The sequence below is a fragment of the Benincasa hispida genome, chromosome 11 (assembly GCF_027475165.1).
Source record: "Benincasa hispida cultivar pf3 chromosome 11, pf3_genome.v1.1, whole genome shotgun sequence".
Classification (NCBI taxonomy): Eukaryota; Viridiplantae; Streptophyta; class Magnoliopsida; order Cucurbitales; family Cucurbitaceae; genus Benincasa; species Benincasa hispida.
In genome coordinates, this window is record NC_143488.1 from 88195912 (window position 1) to 88217691 (window position 21780).

The following is a 21780-nucleotide window of genomic DNA, read 5'->3' on the forward strand; positions in this document are numbered from 1 at the left end:
AATAATAATAATAATACATTCAATATAAATTAATGGTTATTGTCGCTTATATAACTTTCTTTTTTATTTATTTATTTTTTTTTAAAAAATCTTAATCATGAACCTTTCAAATATACATTATCTTTAAAATTCTCTTATGTTTTAAGTTTCTTTTTCTTTCTTTCTTTTTTTTTTTTTATTATGAAAATGTTTCAATTTACCTTAAAATTTATACCACAAATAGATGCCTGATCAAGCGATAAGTACCAAATTCCCACAATGGCGTCAACTTCATAAGAAAATTATGAAAAAAAGATTAAAAATATAATTTCTTTGAAAGAGGTTAAAAAATATTATCTATTAGAACATATTATAATAATAAAGTTTGATTATCAAATCTAAAATTAATTTAGGATGAGAGGTGAATTATGCTAAACTATCAACTCGAACATAACTCAACTTGTTAAGATATATGTTTTTAATTAAAAGGTAGGAGACTTAAATCCATCGCCACCTTTCACACCCCCACTTATTTGTGTTGAGATTAATATATATGTATATATAAAATGTTGTATTTTAAGTTTTCATGTTATTTCAAGCTGACCGTAATGAGATTACGAGAACATCACATTATAGGATATTAAATCTAAAGTAGGTGACCACTATGGATTGAATTAATTCAAGTCTCTTGGAGCCTGTTTGGTAGTCAATTCAAATTCTATTTTATGTTTTCAGGTTCAATGAGTTCGAATAGTATTTGGTTGACAGTTTGAATTATGTTTTTGAAAACTGATTTTAGATTTTGTGATCCAAATAGTGCACATTATGGAAACAACTTTTTTATATTTTCAGTATATCCAAAATTTGAATGCAAGATTTTAAAATGCAAAATTATATTAAAAATACTAAGAACAATAACAAATATACTATTTCAAGTTATAGGCTCAATTATTTTTATTAAATTATAATATGTAATATATCACATCTTATATATTACGTGATGTTACAAAATAATAATTATAAAAAAAAAAATTAATATAAAAAATATTCATAAATTAATTAGTAAGGGTTCATATTCAACCTAATATGCAGTATTACCTAAATATATTTTCAAACACATATTGAAAAATTATTAAATTGAAATTTAATTTCTGATTCTACTATCAAACACATATCTGAAAACATGAAATACAACTATGTTTTCTTTGAATTTCTTGTTTTCAAAATTCTATTTTCAGATTGTCTACCAAACAGGTCCTAAGTTATTTATTAAACTCATGACCTTTTATTGATTGTAGGTCAATCTATTATGATCCTTATTGTATAGTAATTAATGTAAAACATATATGCTAACTTAAGCATAGTTGTCCGTTTTGAGAATAAAAACATTTAGGAAAATTACCTTTTTAAGCTTCGAGTTTTGAAGAATATATGCGTTTGGTCCCAAGTTTTCAAAACATACCCTTTTAGTCCTTAATTTTCTAAAAATAGGTTTAACAGTTCTCTGCAATAATATATTATTATTATTTTAAATTAGAAAATTAATTTTTCTTTTAAGAAAATGACCTCTCCGCTCGAAAAATATTTTTTAAACATATTTTTGTAATTTAAAATTTCATATAATTATATTGAATAAAAATTTAAAAAAAAAATAGTTCATGGACCTTTTAAACCTATTCTTAAAAACTTGGAACTAAAAAGGTATATTTTGAAAACTCATGAACCAATTGTACACATATGCTAAAAAACTCAATGACTAAAAATGCCTGTTTTGATAACTTATGAATCAAATATACCTATTCTTCAAAACTAGGGGACTAATAAGATATTTTGTTCAGACATTTTTACTTCTGTTAAAAGATTATAGGTTTGAATATCTACTCTATATATGTAGTATTTTAAAATAAAAAAAAATAAGTAAGTAACAAAGAAGAATAGATAAAACATAGAGAAATTTTCATAGATAGAAAAATATCAAACTATTTACAAAGATAGCAAAAAAAACACCGATAGACACTAATAGACTTATATTAGCGTCTATCACATAGTATCAATGACAGACTTCTATCAGTCTCTATCAAAGAAGATTAAGTTGTGTTAGTTTGTATAAATAATTTTCCATTTTTTTTGTATTTTTGAAAATCCCCTAAAACATATGATAGTTATAAAGTGTATTAAATTGCACCTCTTCATCTTTTGAAGTGATTATTGTCTATGGATTTGGAATAAGCTGAAAAATTCTGATAACAAGAAGTTACTATATTGATGCTTGCATTATAATTTAACTAACATTTTTATATATTCTTTTCCTATGGTCAATTAACTTCATAAATTACCAAAGAATCAGCTGAAAAGAAATTTGAGGTAGCTTCTTTCCATTTTGGTTGCCCTTATAATAATGTACATCCAATCATATAGAAATGTTTTAACAATTTGAGTAAAAAGTTGTCCTCATGTGGTCACCATTTGTCCCTTAAAAAAAAGAGAGTAGTTTTTAGTCGATCTCTATACTTTAAAAAAATGTTTCATTTTCATTTTTATCATTTTTGTTAAAATTTGCAATATGTCAATTACCATAAGAGGAAAGAAAAATAAAAATTTAACATGACAAGTAATTATTATAGAAATTCATCCCGCAATATTGGTTCATCTTGAGATAGATTAACTCCTCAATCCTCTTTTTTCCCTCGAAACCACGACAATGGATCTTTAGTTTCAACCTATATTCTTGTTTCTTCTTTTTAACCATTATGATCTATAATTTCTATGTCATTAACATAAAATATCACATCGATTAAGTTCATCTATCACTCTTTTAAATAATTTAGACCGAAAAATATTAACTCAAAATAAATTTTCATTTTTATCAAGAAGTTAACATATGTGTAACTAAAAATTCAATCTAATCAGTTAAGAAGAACTTAGCTCAACTAGTAGCTATATATGTTGAAGAATAAGAGATTTTGTGGTTTAAATTTTCATCTTCAATCTGTATTAAAAAAATATAATCTAATCAAATTTAGTTACACACCAATAAATAGGATTTTTTTTTATTATTATTATATGCCCTACATTTATGGAGAAAAAAATTCGTAGGATCTATAGATTTTTATTAAATATAATCTAAATAATTTAACCAATAAAAATGAACTTTATGGGAAAGTAAGAACTCATTCTTACCTTTCCATTCAAGTTATGTAATTTAATCAAGTCAGGATTAATTTTTGCTTTTTTCAAAAAAAAAAAAACAAAGAAAGAAAGAAAGAAAGAAAGAGCAACTATTAAATTTTTTCATGGCATATTTAATATAATATTTAATAAATATATAGATTTCACGGAGTTAACAAACTAAGTAGAGCAACTGCAAATTGGTGATGCATAATGTTGGAGGAGAAATTTTGGATCAATCACAAATTGCCACGTCATTTATTAAATTAATGACGAAACTCCAAATAATTGAACTTGGGACCAAATAGAAGTTGACATGTTTCCTCAAATTGAAGTTGAAGACATAAATTGGCAAAGTCTGATGATATCGCGTGTTTTCATCACAAAGAGTGAAATTAATTTAGACCAATTTGATATTATAATTTGGGCTAAAGTCTAGTTAAGCCCAAAAATTGGCTTAATTTGGCCCAAGAGCCAAAGTAGTTCCAAATCCAACTAATTTGACCCAAGGGCCAGACTGATGGACCAACCAAGCTCAAGCCCACGAAGCTCACCAGAGAACTCTATAAATAGAGGAGCTCTCTTCATTTGTGGGGGTCAACAATTCTATATTCCAGAGAGAATTCTCCCAACAATCAGAAGACTCCTAGACTCTTGAAGTTGTACGCTCCTTGAAAACACAAGTCTCCTGAAGATACAAGGACTCTTCCAAGACTTCAACTTCAAGTTCAACTTCAAGAAAATCATGCACTCCACTTTTTCAAGTCAGGCTTACACATTGAACTAAGAGAGAATCAGAGGATCAAGTACTAGAGATCGAACCATGTCGCATTAAATCAACATCAACACAAGTTTCACTCCACGAAATAAGTTTCTCCAAAAACCTAGTGTGAACAAATTGGCATGTCCAGTGGGACATCTTTACCTCTCATCTCTCTCTAAACATCCAAACAAATCAATGACACCAAAGAAAGTTGCAAAGTAACTACTGCAAACAACTCTACATGGGATCTGTCACCCACAGTTGCTCAAAGGAGGTTCTATAGGGATAAGAGTAGAGCTCCATCATCGCGCATAACATTCTAAAACAGATGATAGAGTTTCATAAAGGCGGGGTATTCATCAAGAAAAATTTCTTGTTTGAAAACTCTATTTCTACCTCCAGCAAGTTGAAGAGGGAATCACATCCGGATGTAATGTCTGTAATGATGGCAGACGTGGCGGTCGAGGCAGCCATGGTGAAAATGGAAAGAAAGATAAATTTTCTAATGAAAGTTGTTGAGGAACGATATCATGAGATTATTTCCTTAAGAGAACAGGTGCAGGCTTGTGAAACCGTTGATTCAAGTCAAACCCCTGCTATTAGGGAAAATGATAAAGGGAACACCGTGTTACAAGAAGCTCAATCGCATCAATCAAACTTCGTTGCTTCTCTATCAGTCCAACAGTTGCAAAATATGATCATGACTTCCATAAGGGCTCAGTATGGAGACCCGTCTCAAACCTCCTTTATGTATTCTAAGTCGTGCAACTAGAGATCGATAACTTGAGGATGTTTGTTGGGTACCAACCCGAGAAGTTTCAACAATTTGATGGAAAAGGTAACCCAAAATAACACATTGCCCATTTTGTCAAAACGTGTGAGAACACGAGAACCAGAGGAGATCTGTTGGTCAAACAATTTGTCAGAACCCTGAAAGGAAATGCTTTTGACTAGTACACTGATCTAGAGTCTGAGGTGATCAATGGTTGGGAACAGCTGGAAAAAAAGTTCCTGAATCACTTATACAGCACCAGACGCACTGTCGGTATGATTGAGTTGACAGACGCCAAAAAATGGAAAGAAGAGCCGATCATCGATTACATCAACCGATGGAGAGATTTGAGCTTAGACTGCAAAGACCGACTCACCCTACTGTTTGCGGTAGAAATGCACACCCAAGGTACGTACTAGAGACTTCTTTATATTTTGCAGGGAATAAAAGCCCATACGTTTGAAGAATTGGTAACTCGTGTTGATGATATGAAGTTGAGCATCACCAATAGGGGGACGAAAGATTTCCTGATCCCTAAGATGAAGAAAGACAAGAAAGAGATAAAGAACGCTGAAAAGATTGTGAAAAGTGCCACGAAGGAATCAATGGTCGTTAATACGACCGCACTGAAATTTGCTTCGAAAGGAAAAGAGAAGAAAATTGAGAAAAAAGACGATCGAGGCGAAAGACGTCGCCTAACTTTGAAGGATAAGCAAGAAAAAGTTTATCTGTTTCCTGACTTCGATGTTGCAGATATGCTTGAGCAACTGCTAGACAAGCGGCTTATTCAGCTACCGAAATGCAAACAACCAGAGTAAGCCAAAAAAATGGACAATTCTAAATACTGCAAGTACCACAGGATCATTAGCCACCTAGTTGAAAAATGTTTTGTGTTGAAGAAGCTAATTCTAAGGTTGGCTCATGATAAAAAAATTAAGCTGGATCTGGACGAGGTTGCTCAAACAAATAATGTCGCAGTGGCAGTAAGTCCGAGTGCTCCAACATCATATATGTGTTATGACGAAAAGGAGAGTTTAGTCCAGTTCGGGACCTTTGAACCGTAGTCATTTGGTTTTAGCATGTGGTGCAAATGAGATATTTTCAAAATAAAGAAGAACATGTTGACGATGACAATGATGAGGGATGGATTCTCGTAATGCATTGAAAGAAGAGAAAGTTGAGTTTCACCCAAAAATATTCATGCTCTTCTCGGAATTATAGAAGAGGGAACAAGACTCATAAAAGGAAAGGAAAAAATGAAGCCTTGAAAGCCTAGGCTTGTTAATGAGGAAGATGAAGACTTCCCTCAACCCAGGCGATAAGGGACATTAGCAGATTTTCTACCGAAGAACTTCCATGGTCGTTGTCCGAGGAAAGCACTAGAGGTTGTTACATGTAATGCCATCAGCATGTTAAGAGAAGAGGATACTCCTCTAAGTTTATCAAAAGTGATGGAAGAATCAAACGACTTACTATCGTTCAGCATAAATGACCTGTTGTCACTCTCTCAAGCAACTAAGACGGCTCTTATCGACACGTTGTTAGAGTCCAACACATTTAGTGTGTCGACCTCTATGATGCGCGTGTATGCCTCTTGTAGTACGTCCATAGGTTTCTCAGATGAGGATCTACTGTTGGGATCAAAGCTACATAATAGGCCTTTATACGTCTCGAGATATGTTTAAGAATAAAAAGTTGGGCGAATTTTCATCAACAATGGATCAGCTGTCAATATAATGCCTAAGACGACTATGAAGCAACTGGGCATCCTCATGGAAGAATAGACAAAAAGTAAGTTGGTAATCCAAGGTTTCAACCAAGGCAGCCAAAGGGCGATTGGTATGATACGCTTAGAACTCCTCATTTGTGACCTGAAGGCCGAGTCGTTGTGTCATGTCATAGACTCGAAGACCACATATAAGTTATTGTTGGAACGTCCTTGGATTCATGGAAATGGGGTGATAACATTAACACTGCATCAATGTTTCAAGTTCTATCAAGACGGGATTAAGAAAGTTGAAGTAGACTTTAATACATTTTCAGAAGCTGAGTCTCACTTCACAGATTAGAAGTTTTATTTAAAGAGTGAGGGTGTTGGTGAGGTAATTCCTGTGGAGACTCCATTAATAAAGGATGAAGGTGAATCCAAGTCAAAATCATAAGCAGATGCAGGGAAGGAAACAGACAACAAGGCAGGAGCCTTTACCTCGAAAGGGGGGAGGCATCCATCAAAGTTACAAAGACACCGATTTTAAAAGATAAAAAGGCTTCAAATCCTCCGATCTTGTGCTGTGTCCTTTGTTGAGGCACAAGAAGAGTGAGTCACTTTTTACAGAGTGCTCAAAAGGCTTGGAGATCAGAGATATTGAAATCTTAAAAGAAAGTTTTGTTACACCACTCACGTCGATAACGAAGCAAGAAATCCATGAACCTAAGGGAGACTTGACAAAGGTAAATATGCCCGAAACACGACCAAAAGACGGATTCGATCCTAAAGCTTACAAATTGTTGGCAAAATCAGGGTATGACTTTATAACTCACACGGAATTTAACTGTTTGAACATTTATGAGCGACCCGAGCTTTCTTCGACCCAAAAGAATCTTTTGTAGGAAGGGCGTGTTATACCTGCATCGAAGAAGGGACTTGGATATAAGTCGTAAAGCCAGTTCACATAACTAGAATGGCGAAGGAAAAGGTGGTTGACAACAATCATGTAACTGTAGAAGAAGTCGATGATGCAGAAGAAAATGAAGGCAAGGATAAAAGAACCTCAGCCTTCAATCGCATCAGACTGCGCTTTGTGTTGAGAATATCCTAAACTCGCAGTTCGTAAATGTTGTTAATATATTCTATTTATCAATAAAAATGTTGTTGAGTATTTTATTCAATAAATTACTATTGATATTACATCCTTTTATGAAAATCCAATAAAAAAATCTATGGCTATAACATGAATACTTTAACTTTATGTGGCGACATAAGAGAGGATCAAGTTTTAGTATGTAGCCAAACTGGTCTATAAGTATATGGATGAGATTGGGTACCTCATCCTGGTGACACTTTTGGATGCGGCCCATTTTGTATACTGGTACAAATGATGTGATCCAAAAATCATTCATGTGGAGACATGTGAGTGGGGGCATCATGTGCAATAAGTTTGCATAAGACCAAAACCTCGAAATAGTCACTTTTCTTTATAACAACCGTTTACTGTTAAAAATAACTATCTCAAACTCAATGACCTAAGGTAACTCGATCTTAATCCTGAGCTAACTATGAACTCTCGTTTATTTGGGATTATCTTTTGATCTGCATAGGTAAGAGTGGTCCAACTGCACTGCTCAATAAGCCTCCCATTTTGGGAATAAGATTGGATAGATGAGAGGTCCCAGCATGCAGCAGAAGCGACGAGGATCGATAAGCACTCTAATTGATTAATTTTGGCAAAAACAAAAACATGCTTAAACAGAATTTAATGGGTTTCAAAAACGTACCTTTGAAGAACCGTTGAAATCTTGATTTTCAGCTACAAATTCCTCCAAATCTTTGTGTAGACCACCACAAGATCTTTCCTACTATTCTCTTAGTGCTCTAGATTGAGTTGTGAGATTCAAACTAAGCTGGAATCAAAGAAAATTTGGAGAAAGCTCATTGTAGCTACCCAATGAAAAACACCTTCTTTTAACCAAAATTTTCAGAAAAATTCAATCGGTTGCAACCAACTCAACTTCACTCCAATCTCTTCAATATATTACAGACTATCATGCAAAGAAATTTATTGCATGGGATGCAGCTCATGCTTGGAGTAATTGAAGGTTGAAGATAATGGGTTTTTAGTGAGCTACTTTGAAGATGAAGATGAAAAATCTAATTTTTTATTTTTTGTGTTTTTCTATTTTCAAAATCTAATTTTGATTTTAAAATCATATTTTATTTTTAAAATCAAAATTTATTAATTTTACAAATTAATTTCACAAATTAATTTTCTAATAAAATTAATAAATAATTAATTATTTAAACAATTTAAATAATTCTAATTAATTTAATATCCAATATTAAATTAATTTTTACACAATTCATCTTCATATATTCAAATCATATTTAAATATATATTCTCCAATTCCGTTTGATTCTAATTTGAACGTTTCAAATTAACTTATCACGTTACTCTAGAGCTAATCCATTACCAAGCTAGTAGGGGGACCTCGTGAACCTATAGATCATGGGCTTCAATGATCCGAAATTAATCGACTAAACTCATTAGATCGATCTAACCCCCATTCGTTAACTAATGGGTCACTCCATTAAAGCCCATAGTTGAACTCCCCTCACTGTAGATATATTATGTCCACTCGATATAACCATGATTAGTAAGTCAACCCTTCACAGGTTGTTCATAATAACGATTTGGTCAAATCTCTATTTTACTCCCGAAATTACCTCTTATTCTTAAGTCCCCACTGATCCCATAACGAACAATTGTTTTGTGATCCAATCAACAAAACCGAGTCCCTCTCGAGCCAATGAGAGGACGGGGCCCTTTGTTCAAGACCCAGAATCAGCACTTAAGGGAACAACCTCTCTACTATCCCTAAAGCGGGTAAGAGTGAATTCCGTCTTGTACCCTATATCCCCAGCTATCTATCCAGTCTTACCCCTGAAATGGGAAGTTTATTGAACCGGCGCTGTTAAGCCAATTCTCACCTATGCAAATCTTAGGATAATTCCAAATAAATAGGAGTTCATAGTTAGCTCAGGATTAAGGTCAAGTTACCTAAGTCATCGCTTTGAAATAGTCAGTTTTAAACAGTAAACAACGTTATAGAGTAAAAGTGACTAATTTCGTAGTCCGATCTTGTACAAACCCTTTTACACAAGGACACTCCCACTTCTCATGTCCCAACATGAACGAATTAGGATCGTTTCGTTTGTAGCATTTTACAACTCCTTGTAATAACTATAGAGCAGGTCGTAGGAAGTATTACCATAATAAAGTACCCAACCTTATTCATATACTATAGATCATTTTGACTATTTACTCAAACCTGATCCACCTTTATATCTCCACATAAAGTTCAAGTACTCATCCAATAGTCAAAGGACTTTCTGGTTTATTGGATTTCTATTAAGCAAAACATCTATTCAATAACACCTTATTGAGTTTCCAGAATAAGTTCTATTGTTTACATACCATGAGTTTTAGGATATAAAACCCAACACTTAAAAGGTGAACAACCCAAAAAAAAAATCTTTTGAACTATGTTATGACTTGATCGATATTCATTATAAAGGGTAAGTTGGCATCTTGAAGAAAACTTCAAGTTCAGTCCAGTAAAAAAAAATCAATTGAACCATGTCATGGCTTAATCCATTTCTTTGGTACGTAGAGAACTTAAAGAAGTTTAAGTTCAGTCCAAGGAAAAAGTCACCACCATCTAAAGTGTAACGTTAACAAATTGATGGTGTTCATCTGTATTAAAGAATGTCACTAAGAATTGAGGACAACCCTAATAAACGCAATTCAATAAATCGAAGATGTTCATTCTTATTGGGGGGGGAGAGGGGGCAACCCAACAAATCAAAGAAGCACAACACTAGAAGCAAGACATTACAAGTTAAATGCTTATAAGAGCATTGTTTAACTAAAGATCAACGCTTCATCTTCAAGTTTATAAGTGAAGGAAATCGGAATCGATGATTTTCGTGAGCAGCAGAAGCAGACTTATTCCAAATTACAATCATGAATCAACAATACATTTACAGTCGACTTCAAAACAAACGGTTATACAATTATACAGAAAAATTACAACATGAACAATACAGAAGAACAGAGATCAAACTCTATACGAACATCGGCAGAAGTGTTTCCACGCTCCGATGTGCAAATCTGGTCGAACAACAGCTACCACGAGCGCTCGATCTACACGACTGCAACACCGCACGAAAACTTCGCACTCGTCCTTAATGATCTCCTTAGTCACGAACTCCTCCGCAACAGTACGAACACCGCGTTCATCCTCAGCGACACGAACGACCTCCACAACACCACGAATGGCCTCCATAAAACCTCGATGTGTCGAGTTGATTTTGACACCACCAACAAGGCGACCTTGGTATTCTCAGTATGAGAATCCAGAGGGTGGGCTCTGTTCGGACTTGATATGAGGCAGAAAAACGGAGGAAACAACGATCACGTATACGATTGGGCAAGTGGGAGAAGTCAGAGACCTATTGTATAGGTCGATGCCCAATCGTTTAGATAAAGATATGCGATCATCTAGCAAAAGCTATGCGATCATTTATCTCTATCGTTTAACTTGGTCTGTCGCGTACAAACTCTACACGATTGTGTACCTTGGGCCAGCGATTGTCTAGCAAAGCTATGCGATCCTTTAGTAAATATTGCACGATCGTTTAGCTCGTACCTGCACGATCGTTTAGGTCGCCCAATCGTTGTTTAGTAAATCTGTATTTACTTGACAACTTCCATGAGTTTATTTTCGCCAGAGAGAACTCAAAATTCTTTTCAACCTTTTGTAAGACTTCTTTTTTTTTTTCAAAATAGGAAACCACTTCCTTTTAAACTCACGGTTACCATGACTAATAACCACCCACTACTTTGGTTATTTAAAAGAAAAAGTATTAATTATCTAACGATTAATATTATTATAAACATAAATGATAACCAACTTATCATACTATATTTATAACCTATAGTTTAAGTATTTCATCTCATGAAACATATAAACCATAGTTCTTTTCCTATTCCATGGTACTTAATGTAAATCTTATTTACATCAATCCTCCACTATATATATCTTATGCATCATACCGATTATATCATATATAATCAAAATACCTTTTGTCAATTTGAACATTTCAAATCAACACCAAGAACTGATCCTTAACAGAATCCAAACTACCAAGGGGACCTCATGAACCTATAGATCCGAAGCTCCAACGGTACGTGAATAACTGACTAAACTCTTTAGTCACGGGATCCACCTTCCGTTAACTTCCACTCACTCCACTAAAGACCGAAAACTGAACTCTTCTCACTACAGATATATTATGTGTCCATCTTAACCAATCAACAGTGCGACAGCCCTTCACAGATCGCTCGTAAGTACAGCTGGACCAATAACCGTTATGTCCCTAAAGTTACATCTGTCTCCTTAAGTACCACTGATTCCTCTAATGAACATAAATCATAGTCCTACTATGGCTGAGTCCTCTAGAAAGAGAAGTTGTGGCCACTATGTTCAAGCCCCGGAATCAGCCCTTAAGGGAGTAATCTCTCTACTTATCCCTGCTTTGGGAAAGAAGTAAATTTCATCTTGTGGATTGAGTTCCTAGCTTCCAGATCAGACAAGTCCCCAAAAAGGTAAGCATGTTGAGTTGGCAATCTGGCCACTCTCACCCATACTAATCAAAGGACCGCCCTCAAAGGCAGGAGTTGCCAAAATACTCAGGATTGAGGTCGTGTCACCTATGGTCGTTTAGGTAAGATGCAAGTCTCTAGTATCAATGGCATTATATATAGAGTCTAGTCATCTCGTGGTCCATGTCTTATACAAACTCTTTGTATGGGACACCCCCGCTCTATGTCTCCACACGAATGGTCAGAATCTACCATCTATAATAGTTTAAAACACTTGCAAACTTCTACAAAGCGGGTCGTATTCGTAGTGTCACCAGGATCAGGTATCCCACCTTAATCCTTATACTACAGACCGGTTTAAATTATCACTTAAGACATGATCCACTTGTATATCACATATACATGCTTAAGTTCACATAAGATAATCAAGGAGTTTTGTTTTTTGGATATGAGTAAATGCCAGAATTAAATAACACTTATTTTATTCATTGAACAATGTGTATCTTTACAAAACAACGAGTCTCCGGGAGAATTAGGACACCAATCCCAACAATCTCCCACTTGTTCTAATGACTCGGGAGACTAATGTACAATATATAATAAACTAGGGCATACCCTAGTATCATCTCCCACTTGCCCTAGACAAGATGTCGCATGTCCCGTAGACCCAGACTCTCCAGGTGACCCTCGAACACTTTAGCCATGAAGGCCTTTAGGTTCAGCAACATTGTGCTCCGATGCGATCTGCTCAACTAGCACATCACCGCGACGCACAATCTCCCTGATCAGGTGATATTTTCGTTCTATGTGCTTATCTCGACGATGACTCTGAGGCTCCTTCGAATTTGCCACAGCCCCGCTGTTATCACAATAAATAGTGATAGACAAATCCATATTTGGAACAACTTCCAATTCTGTAAGGAACTTCCTCAGCTAAACAGCCTCTTTAGCTGTTTCCCAAGCTGCTACGTATTCGGCTTCCATAGTGGAGTTCACGATGCATCCTTGCTTGATGCTTCGCCAAAATAAAGCCCTTCCATTCAGAGTAAACACTGACCCCAATGTTGATTTGCGAGAATCTCGATCGGTCTGAAAGTTAGAGTCCGTGTATCCTGTAAGGATCAGATCTTTATCTCTATACACAAGCATGTAGTCCCTCGTTCTCTGAAGATACTTGAGGATCGTCTTGACCGCCATCTAGTGATCAAATCCTAGATTGGACTGATATCGACTGACAATCCCTACTGCATAGTAAATGTCGGGTCTTGCACATAATATTGCATACAACAAGCTTCCTACAGCAGAAACATAGGGAATCCGTCTCATCTCCTCAACTTCTTGAGGTGTCTTAGGACATTAATCCTTAGACAAAATGATTCTATGCCTAAAAGGTAACAAACCCCTCTTGGAATCCTGCATTCTGTACCTGATCAATATTTAATCAATGTACGATGCCTGAGATAGGGCTAACCATTTGTTCTTCCGATCTTGAATGATCTAGATCCCGAGAACATATTGGTCTCACCCAAATCTTTCATTTGGAACTGGGCAGCTAGTCAACTCTTAATGTCAGTCAGATATCCTACATCATTCCTAATGAATAGGATATCATCCACATACAGTACCAGGAAAGCTACTGAGCTGTTAATGATCTTCTTGTAAACATAAGGCTCATCAACGTTCTGGTCAAAGCCAAACGACTTGACAGCAATGTCAAATCTGATGTTCCAAGATCGAGATGCTTGTTTCAGCCCATAAATGGACCTATTAAGCTTGTAAACTCTTTGCTCTTGATCTGGAACTACGAACCCCTCTGGTTGAGTCATATAGATGGTCTCCTCAAGATTACCATTCAGAAAGATAGTCTTGACGTCTATTTTCCTTATTTGATAATCATAAAATGTGACTATGGATAGAAGTATCCTGATAGACTAAAGCATGACAACAGGTGAGAAAGTTTCCTCATAGTCAACTCCCTCAACCTGGGTATAACCCTTTGCCACGAGTCTAGCCTTAAAGGTTTGCACATTTCCATCTATACCTCTCTTTTGCTTATAGATCCACTTGCACCCAATAAGTTTGACCCCATCAGGTGGATCAACAAGCTCCCAGACATTATTGAAGTACATAGACTTCATTTCCTGGTTCATGGCCTTAACCCATTCATCTTTGTCAACATCCTCCATTGCTTTCTTAAAAGACAATGGATCCTCGACTCCATCATTCGTAATGACGTTTTGGGCTTCATTTAAACCCATGTAGTGATTTGGTGGGTTCATATCCCTCCCACTACGTCGAGGCAGTCTCAACTCTTGAGCTGGTTGACTAGACGTCCCGACCTCAACAACTATTGTTGATTTGTCGGCCTGTTCAACAACTCTTGTTGAACCCTCAGCAGTCTCAGTCTCACTAAAGATCTCACGTAAAACGAGCTTACTTTGTGGCTTATGATCCCTCTTGTGATCTTCTTTCAAGAAGATAGCATTAGTGGAAACAAACACTTTGTTCTCACTTGGATCATAGAAGTATCCTCCTCTCGTTTCCTTAGGGTAACCCACAAAGAGGCAAACCTTCGAACGCAGTTCCAACTTCTTTGGGTTAGCCACTAGCACATGTGCCGAACAGCTTTAAATCTTAAAGTGGCGTAAACTACCTTTACGGCCTCTCCATAACTCAAAAGGTGTTTCAGAAACACTTTTCGAGGGAACGGTGTCCAGGATATAACATGCAGTCTGCATTGTATAACCCCAAAACGAGTCTGGAAGATGAGCATAACTCATCATAGACCGAACCATGTCCAACAAGGTCCTGTTTCTCCTTTCAGATACACCATTTTGCTGAGGTGTACCTGGGGCCGAGAGTTGAGACGCAATCCCATGTTCTATCATATAGTTCTGGAATTAGAGGTCCATATACTCTCCACCACGATCAGATCGTAGTGTTTTTATCTTCTTACCTAACAAGTTTTCAACTTCAGCCTTATACTCCTTGAACTTGTTAAGGGCTTCAGACTTAGGTCGCATTAGAAAGAGATACCTAGACCTTGAATAATCATCTATGAAAGAGATGAAATATTCATACCCACCTCGAGCTCTAACATTCATCGAACCATAGAGGTCTAAATGTACAAGCTCCAAGGCTTCCTTGGCTCTGTAACTTTTTCCAGTAAAAGGTCGTTTGGTCATCTTACCTTCGAGGCATGATTCACATACCGACAAGGAGTTTTCTTCTAAACTCTTTACAAATCCATTTTTCACTAACTTCTCAATCCTATTGAGGTTGATGTGACCTAACCTTAGATGCCAAAGATGAGTGTTTTCCTTTAGAGAAACCTTTAGTCTTTTAGCTGTTGTTGTCGTACTAAAGATTTCAGTGTTAAACAAGGCTTTTATGACTAACGGCCTTTCCATTGAGCCATAACCAATCTCCATTCCATTCTTGAAAATAAACACTTTATTCTCAGAAAAGAAGACGGTATAGCCTTGTTCAATGAGACAAGAAACCGAGATTAAGTTCCTCTTAATATGAGGAACTACAAAAACATTATTTAGTAACAGATAACGTTTCTTGTCAACAAATAATTTTAGCTTGCCTACAGCAACAGCTGAAACAACCTCACCATTACCGACTCGAAGAGTCATCTCTCCCTGTGGCAACGTTTGCCAGGAACTAAATCCTTGGTAAGAGGAACTGGCATGATTGATAGCACCTGAATCAAGGATCCAAGCATAATCATCATTCTCTACCAGACATGTCTTCAAGATCAATAAATCATATTTACTGTCTTGTCTCCTCTTTTGGAGAGTAGTGGGATAGAGGTCGTTTGCCACGAAATTCGCTTCACACAATTCTTTCCACTGTAATAAATCAGTCATTTTTAAAATCTTTAAACGGAAATACAAACGAGTTGCTGAAAAGAAAAACACATTGACCTACGTTAGGTTTTAAGCAAATACCCGTTGTAAAACAAAACAACATCCAATAAGGTTTTAGCAAAACTAACATGAACCCCGTGTGACATCTAGTTTTGCAATGACGCTTCAAAGGTTTAGGACAAAAGTCGTCGAAGGGAGGTCGGTTATCCCTCATTTGAATTGAGAAGATCTCAATCAGTCATTAATACCAGAACAACTCTTGTTCCTATAACAACAAGCCATGATTGATTTGGCCAATAAATCATTAACTTACTTAATAATCTCCCGTAAGTGTGACCGGCCATTTTAAGCCCTAGAGGTCCGTCCCAAAAGGCCAATCCAAAGGGAAAAAATTCGGATTGGGCAAAACCTAAAGCGACCCTATCCATTTTTGGAGTTCACTTTGATATTGACCAACTACACAAAACCCATCCGAAGGGGGCCGCATCGAAGGTGACACGAGGGCATACAGAATTATCTCACAGTGTGAATCAATGACAAAGACCATAGGACGTATTGGCACACACCCTTCACCCACTTATTATAAATACTCTCTCCGTCCACCTTGATATTGACTCATGCAAACACCATCCGAAGGGGGATGCATCTTGGGGCATCTCGAGGCCAAACATGAATCTCACGGTGTGAACATACAGGGAGAAACGTGAGTGGAATCATAGATATATCTGATAAGCCTCCTCCTCCCACTGAGTATTTTATAACCTAGGGTTTAGTTTACTTAGAAAAAATACGGCTAAGGATTTTAACTAAGCGACTTTTAGGTTTTCCCAAAAGTAACATTTACCTTGGATAGTTGAACAACTTTTGATCATCATCCATTAAACTCTTTAATGGAGTTTTTGACCAAAACGTCGCATGCTTGTTGAAAATCTATCTAATTCACCTTTCTAGGTAGGTTCCCAGGTAGGGGTGTTACGTTTCCGTCAACTTAAGAACCCCAGCCTAGCCAGAACCTGCCTTAGACAAAAGGTCCCTTATAGATAGATTTACAACAAATTTAATCTTTTATTCCAACCAATTTAATTCTATTAAACTAAATTTAAAAGATTAATCTAGGTTACTAAACTCTTTAGAACCATTTGAACTTAGGTTTATCTCAATCCAATTTTAAAACCCTTTTAAAAAAACTTGAGTTAACCATAAGTCTGCATGCAACTCTAAATTATTGATTTTAGGTTTAATTTCCTTTATAACACTTATAAATGGAAACAACCACAATGCGAAGCTAACACATGCAAGGCATTCGTAACACTTATAAACGGCCTAAGTGTCATGCTCAATGCATTGTCCATTCACTGCTACTTCTTTTATATAACACTTATACAAAACAGATATGAAACAAGTAAAACATGCTTCCATTCACCCTTAGACTATAACGCTTATAATAAAAGGATGATGCATGATAATGCTCGATACATGCAAAATATAACTCTTATATTTCATGATGCATGCGCATGCTTTCAAGTAATTTCTTCATGCAAGATTATAACATTTATAATATATGATGCATCAATAATTGCACAACCTAAGGTGGTTTTTTAACTATATGACAAACACTTCGACATATAAGTACCATACATCACATGTATAAGCAATCAAAGTTGATGAACCGAGTAAAATTGCCTTAAAACATAAAAGAAAAGCTAACTATTACAAAAACAAGGAGTCTCCGGTTCAAACAGGCGAACCGGGTCTTGAATCGCTCGGCAAAGCATCGCTTCTCCAACCATCCATCGTGTACTAAGCACCCCACGATCGTCTACACGATAAAACAAACTTTTTGCTCTATCGCTTACCAATGCTCCTAGAGTTAAACAATCATTTAACATTACTATACGATCGTCTAGAAAAATCCAAACGATCGTTTAGTTATTACTACATGATCGTGTACTTTTACTAAGCGATGAAGCCTGAAGTACACGATCGCTTAGCGCACTCCGCACAACGCCCGCCTTCCGCGATAGTCTAAGCGACTACGATGCCACGAAGCACCATCGCCTAAGCGATCGCTTAGCTAACGTCTCTGTATCACATATGCGCGATCGCATAGGTAGTAACTAAGCGATGAAGCTTGCTAACTAAACGATCGTCTAGCGCGCGCCTTCTACTAAACAACGAGTATCGCATGCTCCCATTTTGATTGCCTACCTCCAGTGCCTACGCGATCGTGCAACCAACACCACGCGATATGGTAAACGATTTACCTCATCGCTTAGCATTAGCTAAGCGATCGATTATAAAATACTATACGATCGTCTAGAACAAAAAATCTAAACGATCGCTTAGTAAAATCCCTACGATAGTTTGCCTTGGGGCTACACGATCCGATCAACGCTTGATCTTCTTCTTCATTGAGAACTACATCGCCATGCGCCGAAGCTTTATCACGAACGACTCGACGAACTCGAACTTTTCGAATTACAGACTCGATGGCAAAGTTAATTTCGCCCAAAAATACAGGGGCCCTTACAATTAAAACTTTGTAATACTGAAAGCTTTAACAAAAAAAGGCAGATTAAACCCGAAACGTTCATCAATTTCGTACACAAATGCAGAAAACTGTTAACCACAAATGCAGAAACCCACCGCGACTGTAAAAAACGTTTGATTCAGATTTGTAATTTGGAATATTAGAGAACCTAGCTCTGATACCAATTGAAGGAAATTAGAATCGATGATTTTTGTGAGCAACGAAAGAGACTTATTCCAAATTACAATCATGAATCAACAATACATTTACAGTCGACTTCAAAACAAATGATTATACAATTATATAGAAAAATTATAGCATGAACAATACAGAAGAACAAAGATCAAACTCTATATGAACATCGGCAGAAGCGTCTCCACGCTCCGATGCGCAACTCTGATTGAACAACAGCTACCACGAGGGCTCGATCTACATGACCGCAACACTGCACGAACATAGCACGAACACTTCACGCTCATCCTCAACGATCTCCTCGGTCACGAACTCCTCCACAACAGTACGAATACCACGCTCGTCCTTAGCGACATGAACGACCTCCACAACACCATGAATGGCCTTAAAAAAACCTCGATGGTGTCGAGTTGAGTCTGACACCACCAACAAGGCGACCTTGGTATTCTCAGTGTGAGAATCCAGAGGGTGAGCTCTGTTCGGACTTGGTATGAGGTAGACAAACGGAGGAAACAACGATCGCGTACACGATTGGGCAAGTGGGAGAAGTTGGAGACCTATCGTATAGGTTGATGCCCAATCGTTTAGATAAAGTTATGCGATCGTCTAGCAAAAGCTATGCGATCGTTTAGCTCTATCGTTTAGCTTGGTTTGTCGCGTACAGACTCTACACGATCATGTACCTTGGGCCAGCGATCGTCTAGCAAAGCTATGCGATCCTTTAGTAAATACTGCATGATCGTTTAGGTCGCCCAACCATCGTTTAGTAAATCTGTATTTACTTGATGACTTCCGTGAGTTTATTTTCGCTAGAGAGAAAACTCAAAATTCTTTTCAATCTTTTGTAAAACTTTTTTTTTCAAAATAGGAAACCACTTCCTTTTAAACTCACGGTTACCATGATCCAATAATCACTTACTACTTTGGTTATTTAAAAGAAAAAGTATTAATTATCTAACAATTAATATTGTTATAAACATAAATGATAACCAACTTATCATACTATATTTATAATATATAGTTTAAATATTTCATCTCATGAAACATATAAACTATAGTTTTTTTCCTATTCCATGGTACTTAATGTAAATCTCATTTACATCAATCCTCCACTAGATGTATCTTATACATCATACCGATTATATCATATATAATCAAAATACCTTTTGTCAATTTGAACATTTCAAATCAACACCAAGAACTGATCCTCAATAGAATCCAAGCTACCAAGGGGACCTCATGGACCTGTAGATTCGAAGCTCCAACAGTACGTGAATAACTGACTAAACTTTTTAATCACAGGATCTACCATCCGTTAACTTCCAGGCACTCCACTAAAGACCGACAACTGAACTCTCCTCACTACAGATATATTATGTATCCATCTTAACCAATCAACAGTGTGACAGCCCTTCACAGATCACTCGTAAGTACAGTTGGGTCAATAACCGTTATGCCCCTGTAGTTACATCTGTCTCCTTAAGTACCACTGATTCCTTTAATGAACATAAATCATAGTCCTACTATGTAGAATTCATGAACTAAAACTAATGGAATAGCCAATTTTTTTTTCGTAATTGAAAACGATGGGTTATTGATATTTATAATAAATAGTATTTTAGTAAAGAATTACTGAGTCTTCTCTTCCAAAGAGAAGCTGTGGCCACTATGTTCAAGCCCCGGAATCAGCCCTTAAGGGAGCAATCTCTCTACTTATCCCTGCTTCGGAAAAAAAGTGAATTCCATCTTGTGGATTGAGTTTCCAGCTCCCAAATCAGACAAGTCCCCAAAAAGGTAGGCATGTTGAGTTGGCAATCTGGTCATTCTCATCCATACTAATCAAAGGACCACCCTCAAAGACAGAAGTTCCCAAAATACTCAGGATTGAGGTCGTGTCACCTATGGTCGTTTAGGTGAGATGCAAGTCTCTAGTATCAACGGCATTATATACAGAGTCTAGTCTTCTCGTGGTCCATGTCTTATACAAACTCTTTGTATAGGACACTCCCGCTCCACATCTCCACGCAAATGGTCAGGATCTACCATCTATAGTAGTTTACAACACTTGCAAACCTCTACAAAACGGGCCATATTTGTAGTGTCACCATGATTAGGTATCTACCTTAATCTTTATACTACAAACCGATTTAGGTTATCACTTAAGGCATGATCTACTTGTATATCACATATACATGCTTAAGTTCACATAAGATAACCAAGAAGGTTTGTTTATTGGATATGAGTAAATGCCAAAATTAAACAACACTTATTTTATTCATTGAACAATGTGTATCTTTATAAAACAACGAGACTACGAGAGAATTAGGACACCAATCCCAACAATAAGTTCTTCAAAATCAAGTTCAAAGGTTTCATTTATGCTTCCTAAAATTCAAATTTGAAGGTTTCATCAAGGCTTGTTCAAATGCAAGCTCGGAGATTTTGCCGAAGCTTTCTTAATAAGCAAGTGTTAAAGATTCGTCAATGCTTCTTCAAGTTCAAATGAGAAGGATTCTCTGATGTTTCGTCGAGCTCAAGTTCGAAGGATTCGTCGATAGTCCATCTTCATACTCAAGTTTGGAGGCTTTATGATGCCATCTATATGCTTAATTCGCGAAGTCAAGCTTAACGTGAAAGGCGAAAAGTCAAGACCGATGCAGAAGGTGGAAAATCAAGTCCAATGCAAACTGGCATAAAGACAAGTTTGGTGTGACTTTACTTCATCAAGTCCAATCTGCCCGATTCTGCCTTATATGCGAGATCACATCCAGTCTACTTGGTTCCACCTCATATGTGAGATCATATCTGGTCTGCTTGATTCCACCTCATATGCAAGATCAAGTCCGGTTTGCCTAGATCCACTCATATGCGAGATCAAGTCTGGTTTGCTAGGTTCTACCTCATATGCGAGATTAAGTCTAGGTTGTAATGTTCAACCTCATCTGCGAGATCAAGTCTGATTTGCTTGGTTGTGCCTCATACACGGGATCAAGTCCAGTCTGCCTCTCCCCCTTATATGTGAGATTAAGTTCGGTCTGCCTGACTCCACCTCATATGCGAGATTAAGTATAATCTACCCAGCTCTGCTCTAAAGCTCGATGTCATATCCGCCTCATCTT